Source organism: Haplochromis burtoni, unplaced genomic scaffold (genome assembly GCF_018398535.1).
Source record: "Haplochromis burtoni strain Fernald_Lab_line unplaced genomic scaffold, NCSU_Asbu1 Contig_97, whole genome shotgun sequence".
Lineage (NCBI taxonomy): Eukaryota > Metazoa > Chordata > Actinopteri > Cichliformes > Cichlidae > Haplochromis > Haplochromis burtoni.
The window spans coordinates 1585867-1606034 of NW_024582458.1; the positions used below are offsets into that span (position 1 = coordinate 1585867).

The following is a 20168-nucleotide window of genomic DNA, read 5'->3' on the forward strand; positions in this document are numbered from 1 at the left end:
GGGTTTCCTACATCCTTGTATGACAGCACAAATGCCAGCATTAATGGCTTTAGACGTCTAAAGACAGAGGTGAGGTAAATTTTGGTTACAGCTCTTCCAAACTGAGGGAACTGCAGGAGGAGCGCATACTGACTGTAGGTGCGCACCATTATTTCACGGTAAGTGTAGGCTTTGGGAGCATTCATTAACAAGTTGTTTGCAAAAAAACTCATTTTCAAGCATTACTTCCACTACTACAGTTGGGCTTTATTCAGTCGCTTTCAGTGAGAAAAGCGGTATTTCTCGGAGAAAGCCCCGGTTTCCAGTCTGACACCTCGCTGGCAGGTGCATTTTGCGCTCGAACCTGGTGATCTAAATAGTTGGAATTTGCAAAGCGCGTTTTGCTTCTGTCTCTGCCACCAATCCTGCATGCATGCATCCACTGCTCGTGAGCATCTTGGTGCCCACGAGGAGCGGGGAACCTGCCTCCTTCACACGGCGTTCTGCTGAAACCGCTCTCATTTTAACAGTGAGCTGCACCCGCACTGGAATGCGCAGAGATCCACGGAACACACTGTTAACTGTTAACTTTCCTTACAAAAAATATTTTAAGAGGATATAGCAAAGCACACCTTCTCCTCACCTACCGTTACACGGTAACTGCGCAAACACACGGTAAAGGAAAGGCAGAGGGTTTAGTCAACGTGCAGGCGGGATACACAGGGAACAGCACAAAGATCGCACACTGCTGAGTGGCATAATAACTTTGACAGATCCCTTACCTGTTCAGGAGCGGAGACACGAGCGTGAGCAGAGGAGAGAGGACGGAGAGGGTATCGGGCAGAGCGCCGAGCCACACAGCCTGCACTGTGGATGAAAGAACTGCCAGACGTCCCAGCAGTGAACTCCAAAGTGTGTCTGTCTTTTTACCACGCCAATAACGGACAGTGAGATTCAGACCACTCCCCCGTTGTATCAAATTATTTCCAACTGTTTCCTTCTGATCACAAGCATCTCATTTAGGCTCATTTTAGGAGCAGGTCTAACAAAACGACAGCGTGCTTCTGTTCTGCAGTGTGCAGTGCCCTTAACAACAATGGGAAAGTGAATCAGAGGAAATGTGCAAGTTGGCTATGTGATATTATCGCATGCCTGGCTCTGTCAACACGTGGATCACGCGGGTGATTATCAGTCATTATCATTATTATTCCATCTATTTTCTTAGTTAAAACCAACCATAATAACAATAATATGCATATTTAGGCTGCCGAAACAAACGATACATATCCTCACCTTGTGAACCTATTTAAACATCCAGCAGTTACCAAGCAACGCTGGCATTTTTTATTATTTATTTATTTATGTATTTATTTGAGGTCATGTTTCTGGTCAGCAGGTGAACTTAAATCCAGTACTGCTTTTCCTTTAGGCAGTGTCAGCAGGGCAATGTGGCCTCCTCCCTTCAATGATCCAGCGCAGAGCAGATCACACAGTAAACTTCAAGTTTGTATCAGTTTGTATCAGTTTGTATCAGGTCTCTGAGCTTTTGGTAAGTGGGTGAGAGGGTCTTCACTTTAAAAAAAATGGCACACAATCCTCCCACAATGGGACATGTTTACGTCACACCTGCTTGGGATGCAGAGGTGCCATGCTGACCCACTGGATGGTTTTGGGAACTGTGACTGTATTGTCGTTTTTAGCTTCTTCTTATTGGCAAATCAAACATCCATGGTCTATCATAAATAATTAATAGACTAGGCTTTTGTTTTGTTTGTTTGTTTGTTTTTTAGTGTTCAGTTCATTAACAGGAAAGTTGCAATTTGTTTTTACTCACTTTTAGTTCTATTTTGTTTTATTTTGTTATTGTTTTTTTCATTTACATGACAATTTTTAGTCTTTTATATTTAATCTGGAGTTTTTTTTAAAAAGGGAACTTTCTGCCAATTAGCCAAAAAAATCTGATTTTTTTTTTAAAAGAGTATAGACAACATCTGGTTAATGAGCTGCTAGACTGCCATGTTATGTATGTATTTCTTAAAGTGTTGGTCCACAGAGCTCTGCTAACATTGTTCCGCTTTAATTTACTACTTCAACATTGCTTTATAATGTAAAAAAACTGCAACTTACAAGTGAAGCTGCACCAATTTATTTTTTAAAGATATCTCATAAGTTAAATGTCTTTACACTGAAATAAAAGACAACAGTTTTGCTAGTTATGCACAGGTGAAATTAAATTGGTCTTTATGTGTCTCATGATGTAAAATAAGGTTGTCACCACCACTCTGGAGGGTTTGCACTCAGAAATTTGAGCAAGTAATCCCTACATCTTGGTAGAGCCTATCAAGCCTATCAGTTGGAGAATAAAGCATGTGTGAACTGCTGTAATCAGATCTGTCCACAGCTCTGTTAGTTTGCAGCAAAGTCAGAGTTTTGTCTGGGTTGCACAGGAATATTCAGTGTCTTGTCTTGTAGCCAGTTTGGTTTACTGTTGTGGATTTTAAGGCTGGAGCAGTTTGTTTTTTTTTCCACGGATTTCTGTCTGCATTCATTCTCTGTTTAAGTCTAATCATTCTCCCTGCTGCTGACAAGAAAGCCTATAGGGTGACGCTATTGAAACCATGCTTCTGTGTTTGTTTGTTTGTCAGCAAAAGATCCAAGGAAGATGCTCTGAAATTGTTATTTATTTATTTATTTAGAAACAGAATCTTTCAGAAACAAGCTCAAAAATATTTCATTCAGGGGTCAGAGTCACTCTTCCACAGGATTAATCTGCAAAGATCCACACACAGATTTTTAATTTTCAGGTTCTTGTAGTTCAAACGAACCAAAGCTCAGTCAGACTTACAAATCAGACTCACTTCCTGTCCCAGGTTATTTACTTCAAAGCTCCTGACAAAATCCAAATCTCTTTTTAACTTGACTCTCAGATGATCAGTTGGAGCCTCTGCTCTCCAACTGATCACTCTGCTCACTGGTTTAGGGCTGGCTTCCTCTAGGCAAAACTAGCTGACACTCCAAGAATGTACTTGAGGCAAGAAGTGAGTAAAGTTGAGATTTTAGCAGTTACGTAATCAAACACAAGTAAGGTGGTCTGAGTAACACTCCCAACAGTGTAGTGCAGCAATCTGGTGTTAAATGACAAGCAGAGGTGGGTTTAAATGCTGCAGATAAGGGTAATGAGAGACAGATGCATCAGCTGGAGTTTAAATGGCCATGCCCACTTCTGAGGAGACTTAAGCAGTTTTTATGCTCATACACACCCATTAAATAGAAGGAGAGGTAGACAGAAAAGGAGAAGAAAGACAGAGAGAAAAGAGATCCAGCACCTGGAGGACAACAGGGACATTAACAGCTTTGCCTTGACTGTCGTGGTGCAGCTATAAGCAGGTATGTCTGGTTCTTTGACTGACATAGTGCTTGGTTTAGTTTTTGACTCTTCAGATCAGAGAATAATTTTCTGTGCCCTCCGAATTTTTAATTCCAGTTATTGAGGATTTAGTAGCATCTTAACGGGAGAGTGTAGATTCCAATCAAATGAACCACCCCTATCTAATCTATCCCTTTCCAAGCATACAGAAGAACCTGTGGTAGCTGTCACTTTAACATAAAAAGCACAATCAATTCTGCAGTTTGGATGTTCTAAGATACTATAATATCATAATGTAAAAAATGGTCCCTAGCATGGTAAGACAGCTTGCTCTCTTAGTACGGATGAAGGCCTCCTTTGTATGATAATATACTAAAAAGAAAGAAAACATAATTTTGTCTACTATATTGCACTGCTTTACTGGTTGAGTCATCTACATCTGGTCCTTTATTAGTCATTTGACAAAGTCCAAACGAGGCATCGTGCATTTCACTCAGCATTGCTTCGCTGTAGCAACTCTGTTACAGGTTTTGTCATCTTTTCAGAGAACTTATGAGGTTCCTTTAGAGCAATTTCTTGATCACCTCAGTTCAAGGCCTTGCTTGTTTGGTTGCTCAGTTTTGCCAATCAACTCTCTGTTCTCCTGGGAACACTCAAAGCTTTAGAAATTGTTTTACACCCTTGCACTGATCTACATCTTTACATTTTTATTGCAGAGGTCTGCAGAAAGTTTAATGTACTTCACAGCTTTTTTCTCTTTTTTTTTTTAATTGAATATAAACAGGTTAAATATACAGGCGAGTGTCTTAATGGACACCAATCAAGATCTAGACACATCTGACCTCAATCATTTCATGACTTCACTTTCCATAAAAGAAAAGGTAGGAATATTTGCAATATGTGATGCTGAAAAATTTTGTCCTGGCATTGCAGTATAAAAATACTGGTTATCTTTAACATGAAATAAAACACGAGAATAAATGAATTACTACAACAACAAAATAAGATTCTGCCTAAAATCCATCTTTTGTTTCCTTCTGTGTCCTTTTAATACAAATTAAAATAAGGTTCTCCACACTTCATCCACTGGTCTCACCAGCTTGCGAGTTTTCTGCCCTCTGCACAAATTCAATTAAATTATTTGTACTTTGCCTCTATTTAAGGATAGTAGTGACTTTGGGGTTCACCTATCTTTAATTGAGTTCTGGTCAAGAAAACGCTTTGTGACAAAAAGCAACTTGACTCAGAAACAAAGATAAAAGGAAGAAAATTAAAAGTGCTCACAATAATTAAAAAACGCTATAAAAGAAAAAGATGCCCTTAAAACTTTGGGTTATGAGTTTGGAATAGTAAACAGTGGCAATCTAAGGCATTACAAGAAAACTGTATAGTCTAAATAATGTTTCTGAGTGTTATTGAATTCTACACTTAAAAGAAAAAATAGAAAGGTCAAGTTAGTAACAACCTGTTAGGCTAAAGAATAAAATAGTGATAAAACCATGAGATATGACACATTTTTGCAAGAGCTTTGTCTTGTCCGGTACAGAGGAGTCTACCGGGACACTCGCTTTGTGGCCTCATTCTGAGCACCTGGGCCAGTAAAGAAGCAGAAAGAGAAAGAAGTCATTATCATTACAGACAATAACTCCAGGGGCCGTTCATGTAAGGAAAATTCCCACAGGAAAGTCCGCCTGCAGTATGCACATCATTATCAGTATAATCAACTCCCTTGTGAAATTCCACCCCTCTCCCCCCAAAATAGAAAGGAAGTGGTTAGGGTAGATTTCAGTTTCATGATCTGTGGAGAATGTGCTCAGGATCCAGGAATACAAACTACACCAAGGGCAAATATGCACTTATCAGAAGCGTCTACATAATTAAAGTATTCATTTCATGTAATTACTGCTTAATCTGATGGGACACAAGCGTTACATTATGAACTTCCTGATATTGAACAACCTGGGCAAGTGTAGAAAACTCGGTAATGTTAGTGGGCTCCATCATCATGGTGACACATCATGGTGGCTTTTTAACCCCAAGATTGTCAGTGCTCATCAGATGCTGTTTTCTGATGAAACAGATTTTGATTCCTTGGTAGAAAAGAAGAGCTCACAGTACTACAAATTTTCCTTGGTTAGAATCTTCTTTGTTTTAGGTTCATCAGGTGAAAAGGCAAACCGTGCCTTGCAAGAGAATTTGGATTTGGAAGGTATTAGTGCGCAAAACTTTCTGCTTTTAGATTTTAATAAAGCAAAAAAGATACATAAAGATAAAAGCCAATATGAGTTGCAGTTTATCTCTGTCATCAAGTAACATCATCTGACTAATACCAACAAAGTCACCAAATTAAGGGTACTACTTTTTGGCCTTAAGTGGAACCTTGTAGTCGCAGTGAGGTTGCTAGGCAACCAGCAAAGATTTTAGTGAGCTACAGCTCCCTGCCAAGAAACAGCGTAGCATATAATCTCCCCAAAACTACAACTTGTTTTACACTTTGGGTTTTTATGGATTAAATAAACAAAATATAATAATCTGTGAGGTTGAACATTCTGTTTTCATTTGAGGTAAGCTAAAAATTAAAAATTTTAAAAAAGCATATTTCACCTACTTTTGACATTTCACTTATGCAACAAGTAAAAAATCATGGTTTTTTTTGTTTGTTTTTTGTTTGAAGTTTTATGTATGACTATCACACTCTATTTCGCTTTTTAAGAAGGTGGATATCCATTATTTCCTAAGGACAACATTCAGATCTGTTCTGCTTCAGGTAGTTTTTTTAGGCATGCAGCTTCTTTCGTTGTGTCCTTGGGCAAGACACTTCACCTGTTGCCTACTGGTGGTGGTCAGAGGGCCCGGTGGCGCCAGTGTCCGGCAGCCTCACCTCTGTCAGTGCGCCCCAGGGTGGCTGTGGCTACAATGTAGCTGCCATCACCAGTGTGTGAATGTGTGGGTGGATGACTGGATGTAAAGCGCTTTGGGGTCCTTAGGGACTAGTAAAGCGTTATATAAATACAGGCCATTTACCATTTATTTACCATTTCTTTGGGACACACTACATATTATGTTGCAATATCCCAAGTTTCAAGCTAATATCTCTTTAGGAATCACCTTTTATTGCAGAGTTTATGTATACCAAACTCTTTTCTTTGTTATTTTTTGTTGATTCACTTGAAATCCAATTCAAATGCTTTTCTTTGTATATTAATAATTTGCTGTATACATGTATGGTAATGGTGAAATTCAAACTTATAAATGAATGTTACCACATGGTTCTAGCATTCTTATTTTCAATTTAATGTATTTAAACCACCTTGTACTTTTTGCACCAAAGCAGAGAGCTCAACTGTAAGACCTGAGAGCATTTCTACATTTCATCTATCAAACAATACATACATCCATCTCTCTCTCTCTCTCCTCTCTCTCTCTCTCTCTCTCTCTCTCTCCTCTCTCCTCTCTCTCTCTCTCTCTATTATATGTATCTATCATTATATATATAATTACTATTATATATATATATATAATATATGTGTTGGTGTGTGTGTGTGTGTGTGTGTGTGTGTGTGTGTGTATAGTTGTGAAAATACTTTGATAAAAGGTCTTATCTTTCTTACTCATAAAGTTTTTCATAATATGCCTCCTCCACCATTTATTCAGTTTATTACTGCTAGAGCAAAAAAAATGAAATTACAAGAAGACACGAGACATGACTCAGTTTTGTAAGTTATCTTTATAATATTGAGATTGTGATTAATTTTTGTTTTTAGGTTACGTTCAGAGGCTAGACATGGACCACAGATGAAAATTAGCCTGTGGTTAATACTGATATATTTAAAATAATATTTATTAATGTTTGTTTGCCTTTGCTGTACAAAGCAATCCACAAATAGTTTTACTTTGGATGTGGCTCATACCCTATTGAGCTTTTCTTTTTGGTATCCATTTTTATAGACAGATTCTAACCATATTGAATGCAAGGGCCAGGTGTTATTTGCATTCGTATTAACATGTTGTTTAAACTGAGATACTGGGAAGCTAATTATAAGTCCACCCTCCACTGCCCCATCCCCAGTGAAAGTCTGTGTGGTGGCTAGTTCAAAAAGCTAAGATGCAGGACAAGACATTTGTAAGTTGAGATATTTTGATGATTGTGTTGTCTAGAAGGCGGACTCATTCTGAACATCTGCCCTGCCTTTGATAAGGTGTTAATGTTACAACCATTAGCAAAACGTAATGTTTTTGTCTGTATTATAGTGTGCTCTCCATCTTAAAGGAAATAACCAGTCAAGTGCTTCACTGAGCAGATATATTATAAGCAGTAGATAAAAGAAACATAAGTTGTTTTCACTGTTATGTAAAAGGAGTAAACACTGCAAACTCTTGAAGCCTGTGAACCTAACTAAACGAAACAAACACAGTACCAAATCCCTGTTTCGTGTTCTGAAGCGGGGAGCAAAGTAACTGTTATGCTGGCTTCAAATTCTATAGGGAAAAAGCATTTATCAACATGCAATTTTAGCCGACAGGGTTGTTGTCTAGTTAGACTGATTAAGTTCCCACACATAACAAACTGCACCTGCAGCTCTTTTGGAGGATGGCTCATTGTCTCATTGTCTTTATATGCTGCTGCATCATCTCCAACATAGCTGTTACCATCCATCAGTCGAATGGAGCAAACAGACTCTGAAGAATTCGCTCCTCCTTACAGTCACACCAAATATGTTTTATCACTGAGCAAAACAGAGAAAGCTCCTGAGACTCAAGTGCTGCCTGCTCTCACATCTGAAGCAATTTTGATGCAAACCAACATATTTCAAGAATATTTGCATGGAAGTGTACACGCAGTCCGAGCCGTATGTGTGTAAGCCAGAAAAAAGTCAAAGTCAGCTTTTCTTTGAGCACAGTCGGAGACTTGTTATATTCCAAACAAAGACCTAGCTTGTGAGTTGACTGCTGTTATGATAGAGGACAGTTTAGTCCTGAATTCCAACTGCATCTCATCAACTGACTATAAAGAAAAAACGGGACAGCTGTCTTTTGATGTCCTGTTGTCATTTGCATAATCACATTCATTCAACAAGGGTTAAATTGAAAACATACAGGGCACGGACCGGTGTGCTCACCCGCTTTAATGTTAGAACCACGTTTTTTCCTCCACACTGTTTTATTACAAAGGAGCAAGCTAGTGTGTAACATGCAATTTATTTGATAACTGTGAGCTGAAAACAGAATCTGTGCACTGCCACACTCAGTGAGGACACTTCAGGATAGATTTGCAACTATAATTTATGGGTTTTTAATTATAAAGGTCTAATGCTTTGTGTCATGTTTATGGTTATTTGCCGAACGTCTTTTGCACTTCTTGTGTGTATTTAGAATTAACAAAAAGTGTCTGCTATTTGTCATTTTTAATTAAGATTTCATTTTAAAAGTTGCAAAAGTTAAATTGCAGTCTCCATACAATCTAAGGAGCTTGGAAAGAAAAGCGTCTGGACTTCTTTAAGTTGCTTCAAGACGTTTCACCTCTCATCTGAGAAGCTTCTTCAGCTCTAGGGTCAAATGGAGTCTCCAGATTTAAGCCCTATGGGAGTGTCCTCCAAGAGGAACATGGACGCCCTAATGATCCTCTACCTAATCACACGAGCCAAGGTGTGAAAATGGGTGTAAAGTCACAATCAGCCAAGGTTTCAGATGAACCCACTGTGAGACTTTGCCACACCCTATCATGCGATTTCCTGAGGTCAAAAGGTTGTGAGTGGGCGTTAAGGCGTCTGGGAAGGGTTCTTAAAACTGGATTATTGATGGCAGACAGTTGGTATCGTAAGCCACCGCCTCTGTTCAAAGATGGTCGCTCACAGTGGACATAGATGGCTTCTTTCACTCCACTTTCAAACCATCTGTCCTCTCTGTCCAAAATGTGAACACAGCCGAGTCTTGTCCTGTGGAGGTGGCTCTTCTATGTTGTGTCATGCACTTGTGAAGTGGCTGTTTGGTCTCTCCAATGTAGAGGTCTGGGCATTCCTCGCTACACTGTACAGCATACACCACATTGTTAAGTTTGTGTTTAGGAGTTTTGTCTTTGGGATGAACCAGCTTTTGTCTGAGTGTGTGGCTGGGTCTGAAGTACACGAGAATGGAGAAGACTCTCCTGAGTTTCTCTGATAAACCTGTTACATAGGGGATGACAGTATTGTTGCCTTTGTCTTCCTGCTCCTCCCTAGTTGGTGTCGAGACACTTTTCTTTCCAAGCTCTTTGGACCATGATGACCTGGATGACTGAAAACCTTCACAGACATATCCCCATACAATGCACAGCTTCAAGAACTATTTTTATTCAAATTCTAACACCAACCTTGAACAACCTTGAACTGGAAAGACATCAATTAAATTAAATATAAATTAAAGCCACATAGTTTTAAGAACTTGACGTCGAGTAGGTGAAAAATAATGCAAATTATTTGTCACTACAGGTGGGAAAAAAAGCCATGTAAAAAGTCAAGCTCAGAAGGAGCATCACTCAGTGTAATTCATCGAGCGTATCACTGATGAACCATCAGTTCATTATAAGGTTACTTTTTAGCCAAGTTAGAGTATTCTTTGTTGCTTGCTGTTGGCACTGCTGTCATTCATTAGAATACCAAGAATGAGGCGCCAAAGTCAGGCATTTCCCTGTATTTGAAATGGCCAGAAGAAGAGATGCATCAAACTGTAAGCCAGATGGACAGTTGTGTATGTTATGTTTTCAATTTTTTGCATTTAAAAAAATAAAACGTGGCAAAGGAACTGAAAACGATGTAGCAAGGAATTAATTTTTGTTGCTTAATGATAAATGCAGCATTGTGATTCATCTATCACTGGAAGAAACACAGTCAGCTGACTGCGTTGGACCATAAGTCACCAATCCCCTAAATCTCAAAGTGGCATTTGCTTATAGGACTATTCCTGGTTTTAATTTGTGGATGACCTACTACTACAGCGCTGCTGTTGTGAAGTCGCCGTTGAGGCGCACCCTGAGAGTCCTCCGTGCTGTTAATAATGATTCATAGCACTTCCTCCTCCTCAGTGTGTGAGTAGGATTTCAGAGGGAAGAGACAAATCAGAGCTGCTTTTTATATCCCGACCTTTCAATCAGGATCTGACCTGTCTATAATAAGTGACACCGAACCCTGGATGTGTAATGTATGTGTGCTGCCTCAACAAATTGCTTCACTGGGGACCAGAGGAGAGCCTTTCTTTTCCTGGCACATGAAACTCCGGGGAGAAAGAGCCTTCGAATGCTGCATTCAAACTTCAAGCTGTGCCCAGCTTCAAAATTTAAAAAAAAAGAAGAAGAAGCTGCATTTAAACACTATTACACGAGTGCCTTTTCTATTAACAGCTGCACAGAAGAACAGAATGGCTCCGATCGTATGAAAACCTGCAGCCATTTGTCATATTATTATGTCTGCTGCAGCTTTAATCAGGAACCCGCTTGGTAAGGTGTCAGAAGTGGCTTCTGCTATTGCCTCAAGTCACACTTCTGTCTTATTACATATCTGAAATTTTATTTGCTTACTGAGCCAACACAGGTTTCTCACTCTAATTGTCTCTTCTGGGAGAGAGGTCTTAATGTGTGATGGGAGGAAACATGAGTTTTTGACCCACATTCATCTGACCACAGATGAGACTGGGTGACTGAAAAGAAGCGGTCGGCTCAGTGACAGTAAACGTTCAAATCATTCACAAATTCAACAAAATATTTAATCTGTTCAGGTAGACCTGTGAGAATACAGGGAAATATCTCAACAAGAGAAAATTGTAAGCATTATGGGAGTAAAGAATTTTAAAGGTTAATAGAAGCAACAGAAGCATAAATAATTCACCTTTAGTGTGGCCAGATGGAGAAATAACTCGTGACTATTCAAACTGTTTAGAAAAAAGCTTTCATTACGGGTTGTAGTTATGAGGGCTGATTCTGCAAGAGGAAATAGCAGAGGCACTATAAATTCAACTATTGACTAGAAATACTTGCACTTGACACTCGTTTTAAAGTATCTGCAGTACAGTCCATTCAGAAAGTTTTCAAGCAGGTTTTGTGTAGCTTGTTGCGTTTCACTTGTCTTATCACTCTTACAGACAATAACAAGCAAAAACAGGTTTTTCTGGCATTTTGATTTTTTTTTAATTTGAATAAGTCCTCACGCCCTTCTCTTAATAGTAGGTTAAATCAGCATCAGAATACTTTAATTGTCCCTAAGGAAATTATGTAAAGCGTTCATGCTCTCCCCTGTAAAACAGAGAAACACACAATGTCTGCGGATTGTGTCTTTGCCAACAATGACAGCTACAATGGTAAGAAATAAACCTACATGCTTGGCACGCCTTTCTTTTCTCACCGTCTGCTGTTCAAACCAGAATTGTCTAACCTCAACTTGCGAATGGCATAAATGAGATGATGGTGTATCAAGCTACGGTGCCAGCTGGGATAGGCTTCCCCTCAACTCTGAATTGGATCAGCAGTTAAGAAGGTGGATGGATGCATGGATGAATAGATGGGGTCCTTATGCAGCATATAACACATATGTTTCACCGTGACGATTTTTCAATGAACCATTTGTGTGTGTGGTGTGTGACATTCGATTGCCTCCGCTGGATATAACGCTGGTTTGGCAACAAAAAGCTCAGATAAACAGACCCTGCCTTTCTAACATGTCAAGAAGGAAAGTCCAGCTAATGTTTGTGAAGTACAGGGAGTGCAGAATTATTAGGCAAATGAGTATTTTGTCCACATCATCCTCTTCATGCATGTTGTCTTACTCCAAGCTGTATAGGCTCGAAAGCCTACTACCAATTAAGCATATTAGGTGATGTGCATCTCTGTAATGAGAAGGGGTGTGGTCTAATGACATCAACACCCTATATCAGGTGTGCATAATTATTAGGCAACGTCCTTTCCTTTGGCAAAATGGGTCAAAAGAAGGACTTGACAGGCTCAGAAAAGTCAAAAATAGTGAGATATCTTGCAGAGGGATGCAGCAGTCTCAAAATTGCAAAGCTTCTGAAGCGTGATCATCGAACAATCAAGCGTTTCATTCAAAATAGTCAACAGGGTCGCAAGAAGCGTGTGGAAAAACCAAGGCGCAAAATAACTGCCCATGAACTGAGAAAAGTCAAGCGTGCAGCTGCCAAGATGCCACTTGCCACCAGTTTGGCCATATTTCAGAGCTGCAACATCACTGGAGTGCCCAAAAGCACAAGGTGTGCAATACTCAGAGACATGGCCAAGGTAAGAAAGGCTGAAAGACGACCACCACTGAACAAGACACACAAGCTGAAACGTCAAGACTGGGCCAAGAAATATCTCAAGACTGGTTTTTCTAAGGTTTTATGGACTGATGAAATGAGAGTGAGTCTTGATGGGCCAGATGGATGGGCCCGTGGCTGGATTGGTAAAGGGCAGAGAGCTCCAGTCCGACTCAGACACCAGCAAGGTGGAGGTGGAGTACTGGTTTGGGCTGGTATCATCAAAGATGAGCTTGTGGGGCCTTTTCGGGTTGAGGATGGAGTCAAGCTCAACTCCCAGTCCTACTGCCAGTTTCTGGAAGACACCTTCTTCAAGCAGTGGTACAGGAAGAAGTCTGCATCCTTCAAGAAAAACATGATTTTCATGCAGGACAATGCTCCATCACACGCGTCCAAGTACTCCACAGCGTGGCTGGCAAGAAAGGGTATAAAAGAAGAAAAACTAATGACATGGCCTCCTTGTTCACCTGATCTGAACCCCATTGAGAACCTGTGGTCCATCATCAAATGTGAGATTTACAAGGAGGGAAAACAGTACACCTCTCTGAACAGTGTCTGGGAGGCTGTGGTTGCTGCTGCACGCAATGTTGATGGTGAACAGATCAAAACACTGACAGAATCCATGGATGGCAGGCTTTTGAGTGTCCTTGCAAAGAAAGGTGGCTATATTGGTCGCTGATTTGTTTTTGTTTTGTTTTTGAATGTCAGAAATGTATATTTGTGAATGTGGAGATGTTATATTGGTTTCACTGGTAAAAATAAATAATTGAAATGGGTATATATTTGTTTTTTGTTAAGTTGCCTAATAATTATGCACAGTAATAGTCACCTGCACACACAGATATCCCCCTAAAATAGCTAAAACTAAAAACAAACTAAAAACTACTTCCAAAAACATTCAGCTTTGATATTAATGAGTTTTTTGTGTTCATTGAGAACATGGTTGTTGTTCAATAATAAAATTATTCCTCAAAAATACAACTTGCCTAATAATTCTGCCCTCCCTGTATATCCAACAGACAGCCAGATCAGGGAAAATGGAACAACAATAATTTTGGAACAATCTTGAACCGTGAAACAGTGAAACAGCAATCAACACATTTACTGGTCAGTCGCTGGTTTCTTTTTCACATCATTGAGAACTGTGGCTAAACGGGTTCAGTCTTTATTTTATCTCAGCACATGTTTCTCATGATCTGGGTCATTCAGGTTCCTTTCAGCCCACTCACATTGGGCTGCCATATTGAGCAATAGCTTTGGTCTGGCCATTCCACCATAAAGGCATCCGATATATGCCTTGCTACAGTCTTGGAAAACACCGTTAATAAAGATTCCTAACACTTGTGTTAGACTTGTGACAGTGATGGATTGTGTATACAGTGATGGGTAAAAATACTGAATCCGTTTTAAGATGACCTGAAATATAAGAAAGCACAGAAGAGGAAATGAGTGTACTGAGCATTTATATCCATGTCTTGTTTCGTGGGAATCCAGCCACAGGAGGCAGTGGGATACAATATGCAGTCCCCATCCTTGTGGGACTGTGCAGTATGTTCTGTTCCAGATCCAAGGGAGATGGATAATCTTTCTTTTTTTCCTCCTCCAGAAAAGCTTTCCGTGTGACAGTATCTTGTCTGACTTGCCACCCCTGGAGCATCAGTGAGGCATCTCTGGGCATCTAAAAAAAGCACACTGGGAGAGGGAGATTTCCTCCATGTGTTGCTCCTGAAGTACTGGAGCCGATCCTTGGACTGATTTCCTCTCATGATTTCCTAGACACAACAGGTGCCTGTTTACTTGTGATCAGGCCTTTAGACAATCTACCGCGGGGGGGCGGGAGGACCAGCTGAATGAGCAATGAAACAATTTTATGTGACCTTGAACGGCGTTGACAGCATGATGTGTTGTTCAAAATCTGAAAAAAACCCAGTTATACTGATGGATTTTAATTTTCACTGAGAGGGATGCTGCTTGTCAGCAGTATTCTCTTTTGGTTTGCACTTGAGGGTATCCTTAGCAGTCACTCCCAAGTACTGTTAAGAGCACTTTTAAGCCTGTGATGAATTTATTTCTATGCAAATTTTCTTTGTAATGATAATAACTATGTTAATAGGTCCCACGGCATATTGGGCAATTTAGTTTCTAACATCTACTTTGGCATCTTTGTCTGACAAAAGGGCTGAAAAGATTTCAGCTCCTCACTACAGGCCAGCACACTGAAATTAGCATAGACTCTCTTGCCCAGTCTTTCCTAGGAGGCTCTGTTTCTGCAAAGACAAGGACACCCTACCATGGCACACATGACAGAAGAATTTATGACCATGGAAAACATGGAAATTCTTACACATTCAAACGAATGTTCCCACTAGGTCTCCAGTACCTCACTAGCCTGGAGAGGGGAGGCATGTAAAGTCATCTGTGTGCTGAACTGTGAGGTCCAGCTCTTTTCCTAAAGTGTTACAAGCCTGTTTAGCATCTTTGTTGTATATATGTAAGACCAGCTTGTAGCTTGTAGCTGAAGGAGGAAAAACATGTGTAAAATTTAAACATTCATCCAGCAAGGCCACAGCTCGTAATGAACAGTGACTGAGTCGTTAGTGCTACTGTTTAGATTGTTATTGTTGCAGAACTGTGAAAAATAAGCAGCACTGATCAATAATTTTATTATTTCTTAATAAGGACAAATGCCATGACTGTGCAATGTGAAAGTGCTCACTTACACTGATGAACCCAGAGCAAATGATCAATTCTTTGGTTTTCCTTTGCTCTGCAGAGCATTTAGTGTCTTTTAGCTCATTGTTTTGCTTTTGTGGTGCTTAATTTTAGTCCTGTTTCAGCCTCACTACACGTGACTGCTGGAAAACATCTGATAAAGTTGCTGTTTACCACCTGCTCAGCAAAAATACCAAACAAATGGCAGAATGGCACCATTGTGTAATATACCATTTGTTCAGCGGTTTACATGGCTGACCAAATGCTAACATTTTGTCATATCTGTTAGCAAACAACTGTTTTCTAAACCAAATCAAATCTAAAAGCTTATAATGTGTCAAATGTGCTGTTTTCATATTCTGCTGTTCCTGAGTGGACAAAAAAAGCTTTGTTTTTCACTTGCTGTTTACATTCAAACAACATGAGTGAGTCATTTGCCACTGAAAAACAAAGATAAGGGTAGATAAGAACATAAAAACCGAGATTTTTAGACAATCTGAGTGATGAAATTTCAAACCGCTCAACTAGACTGCAGCGTGCTAGCCCCAGGGCCCCAGAAATACAGCCCTAAGTTTAAAGTGCAGAGGATCCACAGCTGAGGGCAATAAAACAGATGGATGAACTTTCTTCAAAAAAATTTGTGAGATAAACGAAAGAAAACAAGCCACAGTACCAACATTACTGCCAACAGTTGATGGAGGATGAAATAGCATCATGCCAATAAAACAAACAATATAAATAAATAAATAAAATAAAGGAGAAAAAAAAGATGAGGAAGAAGAAGAAAACTATATTACATGATAGACAGAAAGGAAACTCCATCATCATTAGGCGACCTTGGTTAGAAGGAATCAAAGGTAGCAGTTTTCAGTCTTTGTTCAATCTGTCTGATGAAAATCGTGCTGAGTATAGACATAACTGGGTTAGCATGTCAGCTTTTTCTACAGCACGCATGGACAGACTGATGCTGCTGCTGCCTTCACATTGCCAACCTGCTTCCCAATTTCCCCTCTGATCCCACGCAGAAACACGGGCAGATAAAACAGAAGCGAGGTATACGGCAAGCCAGAAACCCCCAGCATGACAGAGAAGGGAACACCGAGGCTCATTAACAGCAGCCGCCTGGACCAATCCCAGTGCTCAGTGTAGGGAGTAAGAGCCAACTCGCTCCATTACAGGGACGAGAGAGACTTCTAAAGGGCAAGACCATCTGGAGCAAGCCTCACTCATTTTTTCTTAACTGCATATGGGCGGGAGGCAGAGCCCAGATTCATCAGGCAAGCTGATAATCAGATGCCACCGACACTCATTCATGTGGCTCTGTGTCGGGTCAATTGTGGCCGCTGGTGAAATGTAGCAGCTGAACTGAAATTTCAAAGACACTCAGCATGGCTAAAATATTTTTGTGAACTTAAAGCAGTCAAGTTTTTGAAAGCAACGGGGCTTAATCAGACAGAAGGACGTGTCTTTAAGTAACAATAAGTACAACCATGTCGTCTCCCTCAGTGTCCAGGAAGTGTCAGAGGAATGCCGCAGGGACAGGTGAAAACTCAGACTCCAGTGTTATGATGACATCCGTCCCCCTGAGGACAAATAGCTGCAATATGAAAAATTGATACAGGGCAGAAAATAGACTCCCAGTCTGAGAGAGAGTAAGGGTGACCATGAGGCTACTGCAGAAGGAGTCTAAATTATAGCAGCACAATTTACCCAAATTAATTATTCACTGGGCAGGAGGCTGCTATCAGTAACTAGACACACAATTACAAAGACACAAGGTTGGGCTTGTTTAAGGGTACACCCAGAAGAAAACTAATGAGGGCTGACACACTGATTGATAGCAGACTCCAGAAGCTATTTGTCTGCCCTCTGCGTGAAGCTCTTTGCTGAGAATGCGTCTGGAAAAGCCTCTTCCAGGATTAGGAGCACAAGGAGAACGGATGAGAGTAACAAGTAGTCATAATATTTTCCTGTGAAATTAAAGAATAAGATTCCAGTGATGGTGGCATACAGCGGTGCTTGGAGCAAATCCTCAGAGCCTTAGAAAAATAATGACCTCTTCAGAATTACATTGCAATATGTATATACATGAAGCGTCCTGGAAAATGCTGTTGCAGTAACCCCATTGCTTCTCAACTCAAGGGAGCTGTTCAACATGCTCACAAGTGACAGCAAGCCTTAATAAGTAAGCCAGCAGCCAGGCTGCACGGAACACTGCTTCCGTGCTCTGGGCAGATACATAGATAATCAAAGCATGACAGTAGGTTTTACATTTCAAATAACCCACGGTGCATTACCAGCAGTTATTTACAGTGTAAGCACTACACATTAATTTTTAAACAGGCCCTTAAGGTCTGGTTGACAGACAAAGCTGGCAAGCAGGAGCAGCCGAATGCACTGTTGTTGTTTTTTCGATTCACAATATGAAACATAGTAATGGCACCAAGCAAAGTGCTGGAGAATGCATTATTAATGCGCTGATGATGTAATACGTAAAGGTCATAGCCATTGTCTCTGCACACAGTCATTCATCATTTATTGTGTCTCCGTGTACAGAGATGCACAGTATTACTGTACAACCAAATTAAAATATAGATTTTCCAGATATATTCAGGGAGTCTGTTTTAAACATGCGTGTGATTATCCGGCTACAAATCAGGATGATATCATTTATTTCTTGGATACTCTCTTTTGAGCGAAAGCCCACAGGAGATAAAGCGACAGCTTGGCAGATGTCTTTTCTTACTGGGAGTAGTGGGAGTCCCAGACGCCACAAATGAGACTGCACAGCTGCCACGTCTCCATCTGCACCAGTGTTGCGTATGTCAGCCGGCTTTCGTGTACAGGTGTGTCCCCCTGGCTCCGCTCGCTGGAAACGAGGCGGTGAGAGCTCGTGTTCGGTAATCCTCCTTTCTGGCTTTCGCTGCCGCAGTTTTGTGATCTCATTTTCCATGTGTGTCTCATTAATCCCCGTCACGGCCAAGTGGCCCGGCGCTCCTGCTGTCATCACCTCGTAGGGTCCTCAAGCCACCGCACGCCAACCCAAGGCCTCGGAACAAAGCGGACAGGCGAGGAGGGGGGAGAGCGGCGCCTGTGCACCGGGCCACAAATCATGGATGAGGGTCGGACTGTCGCAGACTGTGAGAACTCACCTTGGCTTGGCTTCTTGCAGCCCTATAAATGAAGACTGTGTGCTCTCTGATGGATGACGTGCATCAAAATAGAAGACCACAGGGTTGTTTGGCCGTGATAAGTGTCACTTAGAGCTGCCACACAGACACAGACACACATTTTATATGGGAAGATATTTGTTCAAGTTAATGTCACATTCAGTAGATTTTTAGTTATCACTTGAAAGTACTGTATATGCGTAACGAATTCAATCATACTTATTAAACTAGATGGAGCTGTGGCTTGAGTATGCTATGTGTTGTGTAATGAGGGCGCTAATGATGCTTTAAAATTGTTTACTGGAAAGCTCACCACTTAGCGCTTAGTTCAGTCTTTTATCACACGGCTTCACGACTAACTTCAATATCTTCAAATGACGGCATTTGTCATTGCACTGCGAAGATGGGAGTCAATCGACTGCTACCGAATATGCAAAGTGGAGCACAGAGGACCGTGGAGAAGATGAGACTGCTTTCTTCTTCCAAACAAATATGAGTGTAGCCTACTGTTTTGTGATAGTATAATCTCAAAGTGTAAAGATTCAAATAAAAGTAGAGCTAATTGCGTCATATGTATGTGTGGATGGTGGTGTTCTTCCTCTTCTTTTGCCAGCTGTCGCCCCCATCTCTCCTTTTTCCTAGCATCCTTGTCTATCACCTAAACCCTCTGCGTGTCCTCCTTCACTACATCCATGAATTTTCTTTCTGGTCTTCCTCTTTAGGTCCTGCCTGGCAGCTCCACTATCCCTCCCCTGCACATGTCCAAACCATCTCCATTCCAAGCAATCCTGGTCTCTCTTACTTTGTCTCCAAAACACTCAGCCTGAGCTGTCCCTCTGATGTAATCACTTCAAATCCTGTCCCTTCTGAAAATTTTGGCACCTCCAGCTCAGCCTCCTTTTTTGCCACCATCTTCAAACCATACATCATAGCAGGTCTCACTATCACCTTGTAGACTTTCCTGTCACAAATGACCCTCATACATGCCCTAAACCACGCTCACATGCTTCTCTGCCACTCCTGACTTCCTCCTGCACTACCACAACTCCTCTCTTGGCACCCTATCATATGCTTTCTACAGATCCACAAAAAGACACTGCAACTTCTGACCTTCTCTATATTTCGCCAGTATAGAGAAGGTCATTGCATCTGTAGTGCTTTTCTTACCATGAAGCCATACTGCTGCTCACTGACCATCACCTCTGTTATCAACCTGGCTTCATCAGCTTTCCCCCTCTGTAGTTACTACAGCTCTGCTCATTACCCATCAGGTACCAGTATGTCCTTATTGGAAACTATTGCTAAGTATTAGCAGAAGGAAGACCATACAGATTTTAAACAAACCCCCGGTTGTCTGTACTTACTCATAATAGTAATAATAATAGTATTATTAGCCATGGAAAACTTTCATGTTATAAATAGCCTAAGCATCAAACACCGCTACTCGAAGTAGCTCTGTGTTGTTGTCAGATCTAGCTATAAGCAGGGGCGCATCTTATCTATCAAATCAAAGTTCCAGAAAATAATTTTCATTTTCTTTCAGCCAGTGTAAAAGTAGCAAAGGAAATCTGCTGTTGTGTGCAGCGTCTGAACTCTCCGAATGCACACCCTGTTAAAAAGTGATCAGAGCTGCAAATATGCCGAGGTCAGAAGAAACCTGA

At 40.8% G+C, this 20168-nt stretch overlaps 1 protein-coding gene across 2 annotated transcripts in view; it reads right to left on the reverse strand.

Moving 5' to 3' along the window:
• Positions 1-1090, reverse strand: part of LOC102297971 (contactin-4) — a 154748-nt gene extending 153658 nt beyond the window's left edge. Inside the window, exon 1 of one of the 2 annotated variants that reach the window (XM_005941612.3) lies at positions 762-1089. The gene's annotated coding sequence lies outside the window, so the exon portion shown is untranslated. Of the gene's footprint in view, positions 1-761 lie in introns of both variants that reach the window. The other variant, XM_014339829.2, reaches the window with a different exon arrangement.
• Positions 1091-20168: the final 19078 nt, after the last annotated feature.